The following is a 19,900-nucleotide window of genomic DNA, read 5'->3' as shown; positions in this document are numbered from 1 at the left end:
CAAGATCTCCTCGTGATTGTCAAGAGGCAAGAGTGAAAAATTTGAAATAGAATTTTCACCTTACATTGGACCTCATAAATGGGCCAAGCACGGGAATTGAGCTTTCAAAGACCTTGTGAGCGTCAAGAGGAAAGAGTGAAAAATTCTCCAAGAGAATTTTCACCTTCAATTGGACCTCATTAGTGAATTAAAGAAGGAGAGTTCCAGCAAATTTACAAAGAAAAACCTTTCTTTTTCACAAAATTCTCAACTTCCCCGTACTTTTTGCATTTTTAACCCCTCTCATTACATTGGTTTTGCATATTTGACATTGAATTTTTCTTCATTTCACCAAATTCAGGATTTTTGCAATTAGGCCTCTAACTTTTCTTTTTTTGACATTTTATCAAAATTTTCAAGCAAAACCACATCGCACTCACATCTTTTTCATAATTTTGCAAATAAATCAGAGATCTTCACATTTTTATATTTTTGTTATAATTTTGCAAATAAGTCCAAAAAGTTTCAACGGTTCACATTCCTCTACAATTTTTCCATATAAGACCTCAAATATTTCACTTTTCATTTATTTCATAGTCTTTTGCAATTGAATCCTCAATTTGTTTTTTATTGAAAGTGTAGTGTGGACCTAGGTTAAAACAGAGATATAGATATGGGTCTCATGTATTAAAGTATATCCAAGATTGTGAATATTACTTTCACCATCCAACGTAGACACTAGCATTAATTGTCCTAGTTATCATATGAAAAACAAATAACACAAGCATCTCACATAAGGGCAACACCAGACATAAATTAAAGACAAGCAATTACCACAAACATCTCACAACAATCTTGTTAAATGTCACACATGCATCATTTAATTAATGACAGGTGCAAGACAATATTCTCTCTTAAGTCTTCAATGTGTTAGTGTTATTTTGATCAAACAGAGAATTTTCTATTGGGGGCCGCAATCCTTTTATAAATTTTGTAGGCTAACGCCTTGCCATTAATGTTCTTTTAGCAATACACGTAATCTTAAGCAGAGGCATATAGCCACATCTATCCCCTATACATATGAGAAGTAAAGAATGTGCACAGTGGGTTTCATTAGCACCTTTTATTTTATTCTTGAATAGATTTTCTTTAATCGCCAACTCTAACATTATATCTTCACGCGCTTACACATCAACTATGAGAGATTAACTGAGGTAAAGGAAAAGGAGAGGAGAGGAGAGGAACATCTCAGCAACTAGTATGGGATGAGAGAGGAACAATTATATCTTCTCGCACTTACACATCAACTATGAGAGATTAACTGAGGTAAAGGAAAAGGAGAGGAGAGGAGAGGAACATCTCATTAACTAGTATGGGATGTGAGAGGAACAATTGAGAGAGGATCATGCCATGAGAACAAGTATATAGCTGCTATAAAGAACATCCAAGAATTAGAGTGCTTGGAAAATCTCATGAATACTAAACTTTGATAATGAAGTTGGATCTCAAGGCTAAGGTTTGACTCATTAACAATGATGACAATCATTCTCAATAGTTGAAAATATAGTGGACAGAAGAAAAAGAAGAATGAATACATGGAAAATAAAAAAAAAAAACTGATTATTTAAGGAGCACAAGAAGGATAAGTATCACAAGGCCCAGGATTTATGCTCGTGTGTGTGTGACACAGAAAAAAAAGCACATGGATTGAATTATGTATGTGGGATCCATCATGCTAATGACATAGAAATACCATTCATCTCTGTTAGGTGGAAAAGATTAATCAATTTTTCATTACACAAAACCTACAATGTACAAGGTATATATAGATACACAGTTATATAAATAAGGTAGCTATACAAATATAGATATACAAACAGTATACACACACAGCATTCCCTAACACCCCCTACAAACTCACTGGGATCAAACATCGAGAGTTTGGACAAGAGAAAATCATGTTGTGCCCGTGTCTGAGATTTAGTAAACAGATCCGCAGTCGACGCCGAAGGAACAAACTGGGAGCCGTAATGCCTTTTGTCAGATCGATCACGCAAGAAGAAAGCATCAACACCAATATGCTTGGAGAGGGAATGCTTGACAAGATTCAAAGTGATCTGAATGGCACCGGTGTTATCACAATGTAGAGGAGTAGGAGCATGTGAGACAACACCAAGATCATGCAAAAGCCAACGCAACCAAACAATCTCCTTAGCAGTAGTAGCCATAGCGCGAAGCTCTACTTCAGTGCTAGATCGAAAACACCAGCTTTGCTTCTTGGACTCCAAGCAATGAGAGAAGAGCCCAAGAACAAACTGTAGTGCAAGAGTAACGATGATCGATCGGATCACTAGCCCAAGTAGCATTAGAATAAGAACGAAGCTCCGAGAACTCGTGGCCGAGAGAAAAGAAGGCCCTCGAGACGAAATCGCCCGAAGATAGCGCAAAAGCCTCAAAAGATGGGCATAGTGAACAGAAGTAAGTGCACTAACAACCTGACTCAAAACAAGCACAGCATAAGCAATGTCTGGACGAGTGAGGGTAAGATAGACCAGACTCCCAACCAAGTGACGATAGCGTTTCGGATCGATAAGGGAGTCCCCTCATCAAGACGCGAACTCAAGATGTAGCTCCATAGGAGTGGTTACAAAGACAAGAGTCGAGAGAGCTGCCCGCATGCGAGGATGTCGATGTGTAACGTCACTGACAACTCGAAAACCAAGAGAAGTGACCCTCAATGCCCAAAAAAATAGCTCAATCGACCAAGATCAGCCATCCGGAAATGTTGTCAAGGGCGATGCTTGACAAAAACTACATGAGCAGATCATCACTAGTGATGATCATATCATCCACATAAAGCAACAACAAAGTCCCACCACGAGAGGAAGAGTGCACAAACAAAGCTGGGATCATGCGGACTAGGCCGAAAACCAGCAAGAACTACGAGAATCGAAACGCCAAACCAGTGCCCGAGGAGCCTATTTGAGACCATAGAGAGCCCTTCCAAGGCTGATGTATCAAACCGTAACGAGAAGAAAACTGGGGGAGGAAGCATGTAAACCTCCTCGTCAAGATCCCCGTGAAGAAAAAGCATTCTTTACATCAAGTCGAAAGAGGGACCATCGATCGAATGCACAGCTTACGAAAGAATGAGAGCTCAAATGGTAGTCATATGAGCGACGGGAGCAAAAAGTCTCATCATAATCTCGCCCCGCCTCCCCGCCGAAAACCACGAGCTACAAGGCGAGCCTTGTACCGCTCTGACGTAACTCGCAGAGCGAGTCTTGACTTTATAGACCCACTCTGCGTGTAATGGGAACAAAGACCAGGAGGAAGGGGAACAAAAATCCCATGTAGAGGTGCGCCGAGCGCCCAACTCAAAGCAGACATAGCAACTCTGCCATCTGTATTTTTGGACAGACCTCCTCAGAAGAAGATGGCTCGAGGACCATTGAGGGAGAAATAGGTAGGTCAAGAAGCTGAGAGGCAAGATTAAGGCGATTAGGGGGATGACGATCACGAAGAGGATAGCGACGTGCAGGGGGATCATCCGCAGGGAACACATCAGAGGAAGCCGTTGGCGCCGGGGTGACCGCCAGAAGAGGAGGAGCGGGAATAGAAACATGGACATGAGGGTCAACAAATCAACGGTGAAATAGATGGAGGAGAGGATGGATGAGACAGTGTGGAGGTGGGGGACAGAGGAGGTGGTGAGGACACTAATGAGAAACCCGAACATCTGGCCGATGTAGTAGAGGAGTGAGAAGAAGAGGAAGGGAAGGGACAAAAGAAAGGACGATCCTCAACAAAAGAGACATCACGCGAGATACGGAGGTGATGTGTAACAGGATCATAACACCGATAGCCTTTGTGCCCAGGACTATAACCAAGGAAGACACAAGGAACAGATCGAAAGGTAAAAGTTTAGTCCGCCTCGAGGCATAAGGAGGACATAACACAAACAACCAAACACACGAAGATGAGAATAACGTGGTGGGACTGGAGAAAAAAACATTCTCGACTACAACCCTCAAGAAAGGGAAGAGGGTTGAAGATTGATGAGGTAAATGAGCAGAGAGACAAACTCTCATCTCAAAAAGTGAGGGGGAAACATGGGAGGCAATGAGAAGAATACGAGCTGTTTCAAAAATATGACGATGTTTTTTCACAGAAGGCCATTCCGAGCATGGACACCAGTGACAAGAGAGTCGAGGAAGAGTGCCGTGGGAGGCAAGAACCTCATGAAACTCATGAGAAAGATATTCCCCTCCTGAATCGGAACGGAAAGTACAAATGGTGGCAGAAAATTGGGTACGCACCATATTAGAGAAATCAATATAAACCTTTAAAAACTCGGAACGAGAACGCATAAAATAAATCCAAGTGTAACGAGAGAAATCATCAACAAAAATAACATAATAACAATGTCCATCTTTGGAAACAAACGGGGCAGGACCCCAAACATCCGAATGAACTAATTCAAACGGAGACCCAGACCTAGACACACTCGAAGGATAAGGGAGTTGTAGCTGTTTGCCAAGCTTACAACCCGAACAAGAATGAGAATTATCAACTAAAACATGACCTAAAATACCCTGATGAATAAGAGAAGACATACGAGAACCACTAGGATGGCCAAGCCGATGATGCCACTGATGTAAACGAACAGTAGAAAAACAATAAATAGAGGCTGCTGGTAATGTAGAAGAGGATGGAAGACGAAGATGATCGAGCACATACACCCCACTATAGCGATGGCCAGCTCCAATGAGGGTCCCTGTAAGACGATCCTGCACACGACAACCAAATTCATCAAAAATAACAAGATAGACAAGAGAAGCGAGTTGGCTAGCAAAAATAAGGTTCATGGAGAGCTGTGGTATAAAGGCAACATCAGGAATATGAAAATGAGTGGTGTGTAAGAGGCCACGACTAGGGACAGAGAGTGTCGTGCCATTAGCAATAATGACACGAAGATCGGAAGAAAAAGGGTGAAGAAAGTGAAGGTGGGTAGCATCATAGGTCATACGAAAAGAAGATCTAGAGTCAAGTAACCAAGAGGATGAAGAAATACCTGTAGGGGCGGAGGCGACTGATGGGTGAGTGGAGACGTCGGAGGCATCCTGAGTGAGTACTGGGGCCGAAGAAGGAGATATCTAACTCCTGGAAAGCTGCTGAATAAGTTGCTGAAACTGCTCAGCAGACAACGGACCACTTTGAGTAGCTAAGGGTGGGGTGGGAGCTGCGCACCGCCGTCTGATCCGAAAGCTCAGCCGGAGCTTGCAACACTCAAGACTGAATATGACCAGTGAGCATGGCAAAGAATGACACCGAATCGACCGGCCGAGGAGATGCACTAGAAACCCGTCCCCGAGACCGAGATAGACGACGTGACGGAGCGCCGAGACCGGGAGACGGCATCAAAGGAGCAATGGTCGGCACTCGGGTTTTGCCGGGAGCAAAGCAAGAATGGAGTGAGGAGCAGCAGTGGTGAAACCACATCAAAGGACCGAAGACGCAGTCTCCCTCAGCAAGCACATATGCCGGAGTATCACCAGCGTATCGGAGGTGTAACCTCGGCAGAGGCCTGAGCCCGAACGGCCTCGAACTCATGGCGAAGACGCATGAGAAACTCATAAATGCGAAGATAATCACGATCTTGAGCAATGGCAAGACACTGGCACAGGTCAGAGAAGGAGAGGGTGTCATCTCATCACACTGACGCCATAAATCACTGAGCACGGCAAAGAAATCCGAGACAGACGTCTCACGCTGATAGGTATTTGTGAGAGTCTGTAGCAAGGAGTAGCGCAACACCTGACTGGAAGGAAGATAGAGTGTGCACAGATGATCCCAAATCGCCTTGGCTGTAGAAAGATCACAAACAACCAAACGAATAGAAAGCTCACAGGACTGACAGATGATAGCAATGGTACGAGCATCATCCTCAGTCCAGTTGAGCAAGTCAGTAGACGTGGAAGAAGACGCGCTGATAACTGTAGACGAAGAGGAGCTAGAAGAGGTGGCACTAGAAGAAACTAGAGACGGACGGGTACCATCAACATGACCCCAAAGATTAAGTCCGCGAAGGAGCACACGTAAAGTGGACCACCATGCTTTATAATTCTTGCCATTGAGCATGACGTCAGTCTTTTGCAGATAAGAAACCTGGGCAGAGGCCATGGAAAACACACTCACTGGTCGAGGGCTGCACGGTGGCTAAGGGCAACACGGGCAAGTGCGCGAGGGCCGAGGGCAACACGGGCGGCGTTGCTAGACGCTGCTGGCTATGGCGCGCGGCACGTGCGCGTGCACTGGCTGGGCGTGTTTCGGCGAGGAGTCGCGTGCTACGGGGACGCTGGGCACAAGCAAAACATTTAAGGTTTGCATTTAATTATAGATATAACAAACATTTAAATACAAGTTAAAACATTTCTGACCTGTTGAAGGTTTCACAAGTTCAACAACAACAACGATAGCATGAATACAATAGGTGAAACAAGAAATAAGGTTTGCATAAATAATGTACCAATCATTATCTTTGAAATGCATTGACGAGTTAAAATCAAATATAAATGCAGACTCATGCATTCTTTTTAATAACTCCATAAAACAAATTTTTATGAATAATGAAATCGATAATCATCATCATAATAAACAGCCTCCAAAATCCTTCATCGCTAACAATGGCCTCGAGCTTAGGTCGGGGGCCACCAAGATGCGTGATCTTGGCATTGGCACTGGGAAGTTCGTGTGGTGACCTCGAACAACCCAACTATATCCAAGTCAAGGCTCTACGCTCCACCGAAATGACATAAATGATTTGATGGTTTTCCACACCACCTCTCCTAGGTCGGCTCCTGGAAACCATCTATCCCTTACTACAGTAAGTACTAGGGATCCCCCATCTCACCATCAAAAACATTTAAATAACAATATATCCCATAGAATTAGTATATATATATATATCAATATTGGGGATCCCTGCATGTCACCATCAAAATATTTAAATAACAATCCAGCCCGTAGGCCCAATATATATATATATATATATCAATAAGAAAGCATAAATCTCACCAAGAGATCGCAAGTGTTCACCATTACAAATCCCACTCCAAGAGTAAATAACTTGATTATAACATTTTCAATGAAAACTTTTTCATCAAGAAAACATCAATTTGAGAATAATCCTTGAAAATACACTTAATGTATAACATCATCAGAATGTATTTCAAGTTAGTTTGCACAATTCATTCAACATCATAACAAATATCCCATTTCATGAAAACATGTTGCTTGAAACATAATAACAAAATATATGGTTCCTTTTCACAAGTAACATGATCTTTATCAAATTCTATGAAATAAGCCATATCACAATTCAACATAATTTCTAAAAAAAAGTATTGAAAACATTTCAAGAACTTTTCACATTGGTAAATTTTCATTTAAAGGAAATGTAAAACCATTTCATATGTTAGATTCACAATTTTTCACATAAACCAGATGCAACTTCAAAAGTGAGTAAGCTAATCCAAAACATCTCAAACTAATATCTTTTTATCAACCAAGCATCATTTGGATAAGAAATCCTCGAGTGAACATTTCATTCATAACACCAACAATAACACCAAATGTGTTGCATGAATAATTTACATAAACTCATTTGATATCTTGACAAGAGTCTACAAATAATTCACCTTGGAAACTATGATTCAATAATAAAGTTTTCAAAACAAGTACGATGCCTTTGCAAACCATGACGATAAACTTGATCATGATCCAAATATCATTTTAAAATACCAAAGGATGCATTTCAAGAGCTTTCAATAATAAATAAACCATCATTTGAAACCCAAGTATAAAATCAATAAGTCTTTATTTATTCAATAAAATATACATATAGAAACATATGACTATCGGTATTATTCTAGTAGAAATATGCTTATTAATCCCACTCACAAACTTAGTGAGCTAGAAACCTCTGGTGTTACTTCTCCACTGACTCTTTTCCCTTGCTTGAAGTTTCATCTATTAGAAGCAATTAAACAACTCAAAGCTCTTCAAAAACCCTAAGGAAAACTCTTCTTAAGAGAGGAAGGAGAAATCTTCGAGTTTCTTCTTGATTCAAGGCAAGGATGACGGGTTTGAGAAGTGGAGATGAAGGTTCTAGAGGAGGAGGAAAGTGGAAGAGAAAAGGGTCCAAGGAAGAGTGTAGAAAGAATGAGGAAAAGATGAGAAAAATGGCTTTTAAACCCTAGAATTTCGTCCTATACCGACCCTATACGGTCCCCATATGGCCTGCATGACCTAGTAGAAAGTTTCTGGATTTTTCATACCAGGGGTGCCTACGGTCCGCATGGACCCTGTCATGCCCATTCAGTTTATAAAACAATGGCTCTAAACCATTGAATTGATGGCCGTTTGACCTTCTTTCTGATTCTAACAACTTGGGATACTCTTAAACACTCTCACACATGAATATTACTCAAGAAAACAAGTTGAAACACGAAGGAATAAATATGAAAAAGTCGAATTACCACATGCACTATTACAAAATTACCACCAATTTATATATTTTTTTTATTATATGATGTTAATATTTAATTATTTGTCTCAGAATATATAAATATGCTAGATTTCAAGAGATATTTTGAGTTAACTGAAAACCCCTCAATTTTTTTCTACTACTCAGATGATTGCTCTATATTTAAAACTTGGCTTTCTAGAGTTTTTCATAGAATTTTTCATTTTTCTAGAGTTTTTCATTTGAATTTAGTTTGCATAAAATTTTATTGGTAGATATTTATTAGTGAGATGATTCAATAACAATTCTATGCACACGCCAAATTAAACCACTTGGTTTAAGTGGTTAGAGGCACTGACATGTGTTCTTTATGTGGTGTGCCAGTGGTGAGAGTTCGAAATTTCGTTGAAAAAAATTAACTCACGCGAGATAAAAATATTAATAAGTGCTTGTCATCTTTATACTATGCACACATAATCTCAATAAACTAATAAAATGATTTTTAAAAAAAGAATCTTACTAGTATACTTTTTTTCCCATGGCGTAGAATATGCAAGTATTGTTCTCTTGTAAAAGGATATAGACAGTTATGAACTTTCTCGGGTACATACCAATAATAATAAACTTATCTACAGTATTGGATATCACTGTAGATTGGACCACTTGATCCTATTGGGTACACTTTATAACTTGTACAATTTGTGCACTTGAGGTATAGCAAGGGATTGTGTATTAAGTTTTTAGCGACATTGCTGAGGACTGGCAACTTCTAGGAACATTAAGATTCTAGTAACTGGTATAGGAGCAAGCAACTTCACTCTTAAAAGGTCTCAAAGCATATTTAGGAAGGAAGAATACATCAAATGGTGCCCATTTACCTATAATGAGTTTAAGAATGAAGGTTGGTTTGAAGATCACAAACACCCATATTACAACAACAAATTGACCATGATTCAAGCAGAGTGCTTCATTTTCCTTCGCAAAAGCATAATTCCTTTTCATCTTAGGAAAGACTTCAATCCTCAGCAGTACAATCCTCATAGATTTGCTTGCCAATTTGTCTATGATCAAGGGATTTCTAACAACATTCAAGTACCTAAACGTCCACAATTGACCAATCTTTTCGTAGGCTATTAACATCACTTTGGTTGGAGAAAAACAGGGTCAAGATTTTATATCACATCTCATAAACGTGAGGAACAACCTTTGTACAAATATGCACATTATTGGTTAACTAGGTTGTACACAAGTTTAAAGTCTATCTACGACCGTCTTAATAAGAATGACTAATCCGCACAAGCTCTCAAGAATAAGGCTCCAATTGAAAAAGAATTATCTCTTCAAATAATAAAATGAGATTGTTATGGAATATAAATAGGTAAAAGCCACGCTAGACCTTCTGAACCAAATATCTCTTCACTAGTAGAATCAAGGAATTCTCCAAAAATGATTCAAATCGATACATCATCATGAACTCATTCTATGCCATTGCATAATCCTCATCCATCATCTTCTCAAGGTTTGCATCTCATATATCATTTTTTATTTCTTGTTCACAGAGACATCCGGCATCTTTATGTCCCAGTTCATATAATCCAATTCCTCCTAATGCAAGTCCATCGGAAATTTTGGCTTTTGTTTGAAGCAACTATCTCATGGTCTTTTGCTCAATTATTTATTGTTCCAACTTTTTTCTGCATAACTAATTCAAACGTTTTTTCTTTAACTTCATTGATTTTTTCAGGATATATTTCAAAATTTTCTTCTTTTTCTTTTTATGCTTTCTGAATAAATTCTTTCAACTCTTCATTTTTTCTTATTTTTTTGCCAATTCTATTTATAGTTTTTTTTCATTTTCTTTTAAGATTTTCACTTTGTTTCTAGAAATTTCATTTTCCTATCTTGTTCGATGAAGTATTCCAGTGTATGTATCTTCAAGACTTGAAAGGTAATACTTGATGAGGGAAGAAGATTTAGGCTTGTGGATTTTTTTTTTTGTTTATGAAAGTAGTTACTCTGAGTATGGAGAACTGGGATAAGATTTTTCTCAAACTTTATATTTATTTATTTATCTATTTATGTGTTTGAATACATCTCAAACTTTATTATTATTTTTTTAATACACCTCAAACTTTATTTAATTTTTAAATACATCTCAAACATTATTAGTATTATTTTTAATACATCTCAAACATTTTTTTTTCTTTAAATACATCTCAAACTTTATTAAATGTGCACTTTCTTTTTATATAGGAGATGTTCCTTACATAAGTGAACATAAGGGGGATCAAGCTAGTATTTTCAAATCTTGATATAACCTAATAGGTATATTACTCAACGAATCTTTCCTTCCCCCCTTTTTCAACTTTATTTATTTTGGCCTTTTTTTTGTAGATTCTCATGGAGCTAAATCCCCAAAGGTGGGTCCTTTTGAGCATGACTCTTTATCTTCAGATTTTGCAAATGATGATGACTGTACACCCATCCTTGATGTTGATTCCCCCATGGAAAGCTCTCTTACAGAAGAAGCTTCAAAATCACCACAACTATTCCTTCTCTTCAACACTCAAATGAAGACTATTGCAAAAGTCATATTTGTCGATGATCCTCCTCAATCTAGAGAAGATTCAACCACCAATGCCAATAGTCTTCCTAAGTATAAGGAGAACTTTAATATAGGGATTGTGTCTGTGAGCTCATCCTCAACTTGTTAGAAAAGACACTGGCTTAGAATCTTATGGATAAATAGGCTCATTCAAAAGGTGAAATCATCACATCCTCATGAACACCAATCTTTGAGGGAGGAGACTACAAAATTGCATAAAACTTGATGATGCATGGAGTTGACGTTTCAGTTACAAGGGACAAGATATATGAAAAACTTGATATAGCTAAGATAGTTTATAACACAAACAATAGAGGAAATGACCCAACTTTGGCGTAAAAGAAGGAGTTTATAAAGAAAGAAAACAGTATGAAAAAAACTAAATTGTCTCTCACAACAATGTCCCAACACATAGATGAGGCTAATTTGAAGCTTATCCAACTAAGGGGCAAATTGTAAGAATTGAGCATCCAAAATGAAGAATTGAGAGAACAAGAAGAAGAATTGAGAGAACAAGAAGAAGAATAAGAACAACTTATCTCCTTAGGGATGGGACTACTATCTGATGCTCCTTCAATGTAAGAAGTGGACAAGTCCTTTGCTGATTTTCATTAAAAGATTGAAGCACTTGGAAGAAGTGGTAGTGACTTACAACCCCCATTGTCATTTGAAGAAGCCCTTTGATGAGATCCGGAAGTGCATGGGTCATCAAGCAAGAGAGGGTTGTATTCCCTGTGGTCCTAAGAGCTGCTATTACTTCCCCCTTAAAAGGCACTGTCTAGTCTAACAAAAGTAGGTTTAAACAAAATAAGAAAATTAATGAGAGAGATAACTATAGACAAGTTGGACTAAGGCACACCACATAAACAAATTAAAGAATTAAACAACAATGGAAGTGTAAGTCCCGGGTTTTGGGCCAAGAGATATCCTAAAGTAGGTTACCCCTGATGGTCACCACGATAACCCCTAATCCCATACAAATATTGGCTCATAATCTCTTCTGACCAAATTCTCCTACAATTGCATTATAACCAGGGAAATCTCTAATTAGGACCGATACTCAATACCTAAGTCTAGCCCTAATGGTTGGAGGGGTATAAAATACCCGATGGTCATGGTGTATTCATACATGAATCCCTCCTAAGCTAAATGAGTCTAGTACAAGGGTGATGGTCAAGCAACCCAGTACAACCTAGAAGTTGAATTGTAGAGTTCTCATGCAAAACAACACATCAAAGAACACAAAGCTTAAACCACAAACCAAACCAAAAGCACTATAAGTAAATTACAACATCCATACAAGAAAGTTCATTTTAAGGCTCATCGGATGCCCAGTGACCTTGGGAGTCTAGTTCAACATGAATAAAAGAGAGATCTCAAGATACAAATGAAACATGAACAAAACCAATGAAACCCCCTTGAAATGTTGACTAGAAGGCGATGATGAGAGCTTGTCAAACCACGCCTGCAAGCTCCTTGATGATCTCTTTAATAGCAACCGTCTTCTCCCTTTAAATTTGTCCCTTAGATCTACCTTCACCCGCCGCCTTGAAGCCCTAGGTGATGAGGGTGGAGAAATGGTGTTCAAAGACATTTTTATTGATGCCCTAGGTCAGTTTTTAAGCTCGGCCGCCCGAGCCTTATGGGCTTCGTGCGGGCGCACGGAGCCCATGAGGATCACCGTCTTTTCTACTTTAAAATTGATCTGAGTACTACAGTACTTGATTGCGACCCCACAAGTGTACGAGATTGCCAATTAATACCTTGTGTATACATATGAGGATCGTATTGCACGGGGTTAAGGATCTCCTATTACTCATTCGTCGCCTATTATCTAACCTAACATCTTAAGTGTAGCAAAAGTATTCTACTATATGCAATAAAGTAAAAACAAGATTATTGATAAGTGCTTGATTGAACATGTTTTTATACGTGTTTTACATGCATTGAGCATCATTTTATATGTGGTTTACGTCTCATATCGTGTATTGGGTGTTCTTTTATGCATATATGTTGTGAATGCATTGGAAATGCAAAAGGAAGCAAAGATAGGCTATTAAGGCACTATGTTGAGAGTTATTGCACAAATCAAGGACAAAAGCACAAGAGGAGTTTGTGAATGAGGAGATGTGTGCCAATTTCCATAGATATGCAAGTCAATTCACTGTTTGGAAGGGCATAAAGAGAGTCACATCTTCACATTTCTTCTCTTTGTGAGGATTTCAAGATCTTTCAAGACGCGTCGATGAAGAAAAGTCATATAGCCTACCACATAATCGTGTGCCCGATTATGTGGCCTCAAGAGAAGAATGTTTGGATCGCGTTTATGGAAATCACTATAGCAAAGTACTGTAGCAAAAGCACTACAAAAATTTTACTGTAGTAGTACTGCGGCAAAATTATTGTTTACGCGCCCTCGTGGAAATTCCTGCAGCCCATGCGAGCGCGTGAAAAATTCATATGGACGTGTGAGGGCACGTGATAGAAGCGATTTGGAGCTATAAATACGCCATTTGCCCTATTTTTCTGGGACTTTTTGCAGAGCTTTTGGCGAGCGCTTTGGAGGCAAGTCAGCTAGGGTTAAGAAGGAGGTCTTTGGCAACTTTAGAGGAAATCCATCACCAACTTTGATAGATCTTCTCTCCGTCATAGTAAGAGGAAGCCACCGATGACCTAGCTTCTGAGGAGGTTTCTTCAAGACGGTGGACTACTTATCAAGGCCACTCTCCATGAATTCAAGGGGGTTTTCCTTCATGGTTTTCATTGCTTTTCATTGTATTAGACATTGTCTTGTAACTTTCCTCATGGAGGGCTAAACCCTAGTGGGTAAGAGGGCATGTAAACCCTAGGATCTTTGGTTTGTATTGATTTGCTTTTGTCTCTAGTTAATCCTAGTTGATTTGAGTTTCAACCTTGTGATTTCATTGTTTACATGTGTTGTTAATCCTTGTGATTGATTTACATTGATTTATGTATTACTTTGATATGAGAGGTCTCCATTAGAGTTAGAATATCTAGGTTGAAGAGGGTTGAGAAGGTGAGTCATGAGATAGTGAAGCGTCCCCTCTCTCTTCCGATTGAGTGTTTCCTATCTCCGTATTCCCTATACTCTATGCAACCATATTTGGTGTGAGGTGTGAGATTGATATATTTCTCCGTCGGGACCTTGTAGGGGGTTAGGAATCATTCGCAGGGAATTAGGGTTGGATCTACTTCTAGGAATCGGTTTCACTCTTAGGTTTTATTAGATCCTTTTGCGGTCATATGGGATATGAGGTGTTGAGATTGAGCGATTTCTCCACCGGAATCCAGTAGGGGACTATTACCGGTTGCTTGGAGATTAGGACTGGTTATTTTTGGAATGCCTCGACTCTTGTGAACTAGGTTTAGAGACATATAGCGAATCTGAGCTTCATGTTAGATCCTAGGGGGAACATCACCTAATTACCTCATTTTAATTGATTGAGAACTCCTTTACTTCATCTTGTACCTTCTTGCTTGCTGTTTGACTTATTTTGCAATTAGTTCATTTCACCACTTACATTGATTCCGACTACCCACTCACCGAGATATTTTTATTACTTCGATACAGTATACTTTCGGTTACACGCAACGTGAGCGCGTGTCAATTATCACACCGATTAGAGGAATGAGTAATGAGATTGCAAGAACAACAATGAAATGCAAAGGCCTATGGATTTGGATCCCCTGGAAGGGTCTTCATGATAAATGGATGAAGACCAAAGATACAAAGGTGATTTGGACCATGGGATTTCTAGATTAGATCAACCCCAATTTCTCTGCAATTAAACCCTAATGCCATACGAATGTTGATTGGAATCTCTTCCTAATAAACACCCCTATCATTGCATTACGAACAAGGAATTCCCAAAATAAGAGTAATCTTAACCTAAGTTTTACTCTTAAAGATTGGAGGGCTATTGACACCCAATTTCTCGATGGGTTGATACAAGCTTTCTTTTTTTAATCCATTTAAGATCTAGTACACGTGAGTAGGTCACATCAACGCATACAACTGAAATAAAAACCATGGATTTCTCCATAAGTGATTCTTAGCAAGAAACCCAATAGATTAAATCACAAATTTACATGACCGAATATGCGTGTAAACCGCAAGTGCACGGGTGTCAAAATAATAAATCCCAGGTGAGTGGGTATCGTATCCACAAGGAATAGTGAATAGAAACACAACGATTGCTATCTAACTATGATGAGAATAAATCGATGGTATGATGAATGAGATTTATGTAAAAAGAGATAAAAGAAATAAGAACGAGAGGCACAATAAAATTGAGAGATAAGCCAATCGATATAAATGGGGTACTCGGATATTGTTCCGCCTAGGACAATCATTTCAAGTATAGAACCAACTATTATGCTTCCTAATTAATACATTAATGAGTCGTGTAAATCCTTCAATACACGGTCCCAAATCTAAGGTCAACCGTGACTAACTCTATACCATGTCCCGGAGGAGAAATCGAACAATCTCAACACCTCGTACTCGGATAGAATCGCATGGAGTTCTAGGGATTCCAAGTGATAAACCCTCTTCCTAGATATAGACCTAACCCTTTGGTCCAGGCGAGAGGTCCCTAGTCACAATTAAGCCCTAGGTGTTAAAATCACTTCAACGCTTCACTACGTTCCTTCTACAACTAAGCCCCAGCGGAAGGTCATCCCTTAGCCCATTCACTCTACTATGACCGCAAGGAACTCAAGGAAATGGAATTAGGATAAATCACATCGGAGGGAAAAGGGGACGCTCCGTTACCTCTCGACTCACCCTCTCGACCCTCTCCAATCTAGCTTTGTCTAACCCTCATGGTGTATCACTCACTCACAAGGGTTACCAATATGAACTCTCAACCCTAGTGTCACTCTAAGGAAGGATTCAATCAATCAAGAATTCAAGATTGGAACTCAAATAAAACATCAATTAATGAAAACATAATAGAAGGTTTGATGAAATAAATACATCCTAGGATTCACAAATCCAAGTACCCACTAGGGGGTTTAGCTCTCCATGGAGCTAGTTACAATCAACAATGAAATCAAATGTAAAACAAGTAATCCATAGAAAAATCCCCTCGGTAGTCGTGTCGATGGTCTTGTGGAGTGGACTCATCTCCTCCAAAGGACCCTTGTCAGGCCTAGGGCACATCTCACCGGATCGGTGCCGACGAAAGCTCCCTTAATAACCTTCTTCCAAGTGGAGCGCGATGTTGAAGCCGTAGAACCATTCCAAAACCCTTACCAATACCTCTTAAAACCCTAGCCGGCGCCCTCTTGAAAGTTAGGGAAAAGATGGATAAAAAGAACCTTAAATCGGCCTTAAATAGAGCTAGAATCGGGCATCCACTCGCCTTTGTATATTCTCCACACGAGCCTGTGGAAATTCCACACGGGCGTGGATAATGTCCACACGTCCGTGTGGATTCTTTGAACTTCACTTTTTCAGCCGTCTGTGAACAGAACCTGTATAGTAACGGCCCGAAACACTCCCGAATCCATGTTTTCATCGAGGTAACATAAACGGGCACACGTTTACGTCCTAGATCACCTTGCTTCTTCAATAAACGGCTTCATTGGTGAAGATATTGCTATCAATGCACAAGCCGGGATACTCGAATGTGACTGCCTTTGTGCCCCTCTAAATCATTGTGCTAACTTGAATACAAAGAGGTTAGCACACATTCTTGCATCTTGAACCTGACTTATGACTCCGTGTTTGAACCTTCTCAAGATTTCCTCCAAATAGTGCGTTCACGACCTACATTGGCTTCTTTCTTTAACATTCGGCTTCACAACCCTATACGCATGAAAGTAATATAAATGCACACATATTAGCGCTAAAACCTAATAAAAGTAATGCTCATCATAAGGAAAGAATACTTCACATTCTTATCACACAAGCACTGATCAGAAATCAACCCAAGCAATAATATTAAGAAATAATCATCCAAAATACATGATGAACCCCCAGGGCTCACCAACATCCTGTGGCCTTGGGGGTCTAGTGTGACATCAAACAAATGCTAATGAAAATATCGAGCAAAACATAAAATGAGTTCATAGATAACACTCCTTAGGTGGAATGATGAAGAAGGAGGCGGAGGTAGGGCCGAATGACTCTTTCCCTATGAAAAGATTGCCGAATGACGCATCCCCTTGCTTAGGACTCCTTCCTTGGTGATGGATCTCCCCCTCAAATGATGATGTCTTGAAGCTTCTTGAGCCCTTGGACTTCACCCTCCAAGATTTCTTTGTTTTTGATCCATTTCTTCTTCCAAGTGATGGCTCAAACTCTCCTCTCCAAAAAGTCCTCCATTTATACCCTAGAATGTACCTTTTATACCTCTAAGTCATACGAGCTGTATGGGGGCCGTATAGAGGTCGCATGAAGCCCAAAACATTAAGGATTTGATGCATACCATGGTCAATACCGGGCTGCATTAAGGTCGCATGACTTAGACCAAACTTTCTGGATTGACAAGTCTCAGAAATTCTCCAGGTGTTATAGTGGCTGCTACAATAATTTTGCTACAATGCCTTTACTACAGTAACTCAGCTATAGTACTCCAGCTACAGTAAATATACACTACAATACCGCGACATCTGGTTTTCCTTATTTTTCACCCTAATCATTTTCTCATGATCTCCATGGCTTCTTCATGCCCTACAAAGCAAATAATCCATGTTTAAGCATGTTATTTAGACGCTTATCAAAATATGTATAATATAAACTATACTTTTAGACGCTTATCAAAATATCCTCATACCTCAGCATTTGCTTGCCCCCGAGCAAACAAATCTTGAAAATCAAATGGAATGATAAGTGGCTAAATGTATCACCTCTAGCTCAAATAACTACAAGATTCTAAAAGCAATGGATGATGATAGATAATTGTTGAGTTACAATCAATAAACAACAACAAAAAGATCATGTCTCATCTCTTATATGTCCGTGTAGTGTGTGTGAACCTTCTATCTCATTTGCCCCAATCTTTTCTAGCCTAATGACTTCAATTAGTACAGATCTAGATACTAATCACTCCATATATAAGGAATACTGAGTCTTCAACTACTAAGTGCTACTTGAATGAACAGGTAAGATCCTTCTAACTCCTGAACTTGAAGCTAAATCTTCTTTTCTTCAAAACAAACTGAGTAGGCAATTAAAAAAAGATCAAAAGGGTTTTATTTATTTATTTATTTTTTTCTTGATTCCGACTAACGTAGACCGCACAAAACTAAAGAAAAGAAAAAAAAATCTTTCTGAAGGATGCACATGCTGATTAGGCACAAGAGTCACCCAACTTACTCAAATACGGTCTACATAGACGCATTCGTCCTAAACTAGCAGAGGAATATATGTATATTTATATACATACATAAATACTTATCCCTAAATCATGTCTTTAGCTCTACATGCCACAATGCTAGGACTAGCTCAACAAGATTTAGATGTTCTTAAGAGTCCATTGAAGGATAGAACTTAATATTCTAAGACCAAGTATTCAAAGTTGTATGTTAATACTAGAGAGTTAGAGTAGTCAAGTTGGCTATTCATAGGGCATCAATAAAAGATTCAGTGCACAAGACAATACTAGTGGTGAAACGGGATTCAAGAAAGTATAATAATATGTAACTCACATCAATCAATAATCCAAGATAGAAGAATCTTACAAGAATGAACAAGCCATCATGGGTAACACTAGCATGCACACAATGACCCTAATACATGAAATACACCCATCTCCACTCCTAACATTGCACACTGTCCCCAATGTACACTAATCACAAAAACAATGTCAAAATGGCAAAATAAGCAATGAAAACAAAAGTTGAGTGTGAAAATGAACTTCCCTAGTTCATTTTTTGCAAGTGGCAAGATGTGACCCAACCGAAAGTATGGCGAGCTATACATGTCTTGTCCAGGCTTCAATGAATATGGAGAGGCTCACCAAGCTCCTTTAATGCCCTACAAGGCATAAAGGGGACATCATCATTCCACAAAAATTAAAATTCAAACATAAAGATAAATACTATGGAGTAGTCAAACAAACACACTAGATGAAAGAAAATAAGGTCCTACACAAAAGGTTGGTAGGGTCATGACCCTTACCAACTCACAATACAACAAAAACACATAAGTAGAGAAAAAAATAACAAAATTACAAAGGAAATAAAATAAGTGTCCATGCTCAAAAGTGAAATTGATCGTCGCTAGCTACTGTAGGTGGTGGTGGCACTGGGGCACATGAAGCTGTGGTGGTATGTGAAGATGAACCACGAGAGGAGATGGTGAATTGATAAAGTCTTTTGCAAACTGACACTGTCTCTCTATAACTGGTAAAGCTGGCCACACATCTCGTGCTACTCATGATGCATAGCCTGAATTTCACTCTCCATCCCCCTGAGTCGAGTGTCGAAGTCTGGCAGTAATGAGGTACCAGGAGTGGGAGGAGTAGGTGAAATTTCAGACTTTGATTCTTTCATAATTGGAACTTGCTGACTAGACTCTTTTGTGGCGGGTGTCACAAAAATCTGTAACTGCTACCCTTCCTTTCCACAAAATCTATTGCCCGCAAGATGGCCATCCCAAGGGGTGCTACATCCCCTACAATGGTCATACCTCGAGTTCATTCCATCAAGTTCATACCGCGAATCAACTTGTTGATGTACGGGCCAACAAAGATAACTCCAAATCGAACACACTGCCCCTGATGTATAAATGCCTCAACCACAAGGTGGCCAAGATGAAT

This window comes from Dioscorea cayenensis, chromosome 1 (assembly GCF_009730915.1).
Source record: "Dioscorea cayenensis subsp. rotundata cultivar TDr96_F1 chromosome 1, TDr96_F1_v2_PseudoChromosome.rev07_lg8_w22 25.fasta, whole genome shotgun sequence".
NCBI lineage: Eukaryota > Viridiplantae > Streptophyta > Magnoliopsida > Dioscoreales > Dioscoreaceae > Dioscorea > Dioscorea cayenensis.
The sequence above is the reverse complement of the archived record's forward strand: the minus strand, read 5'-3'. Positions refer to the sequence as shown.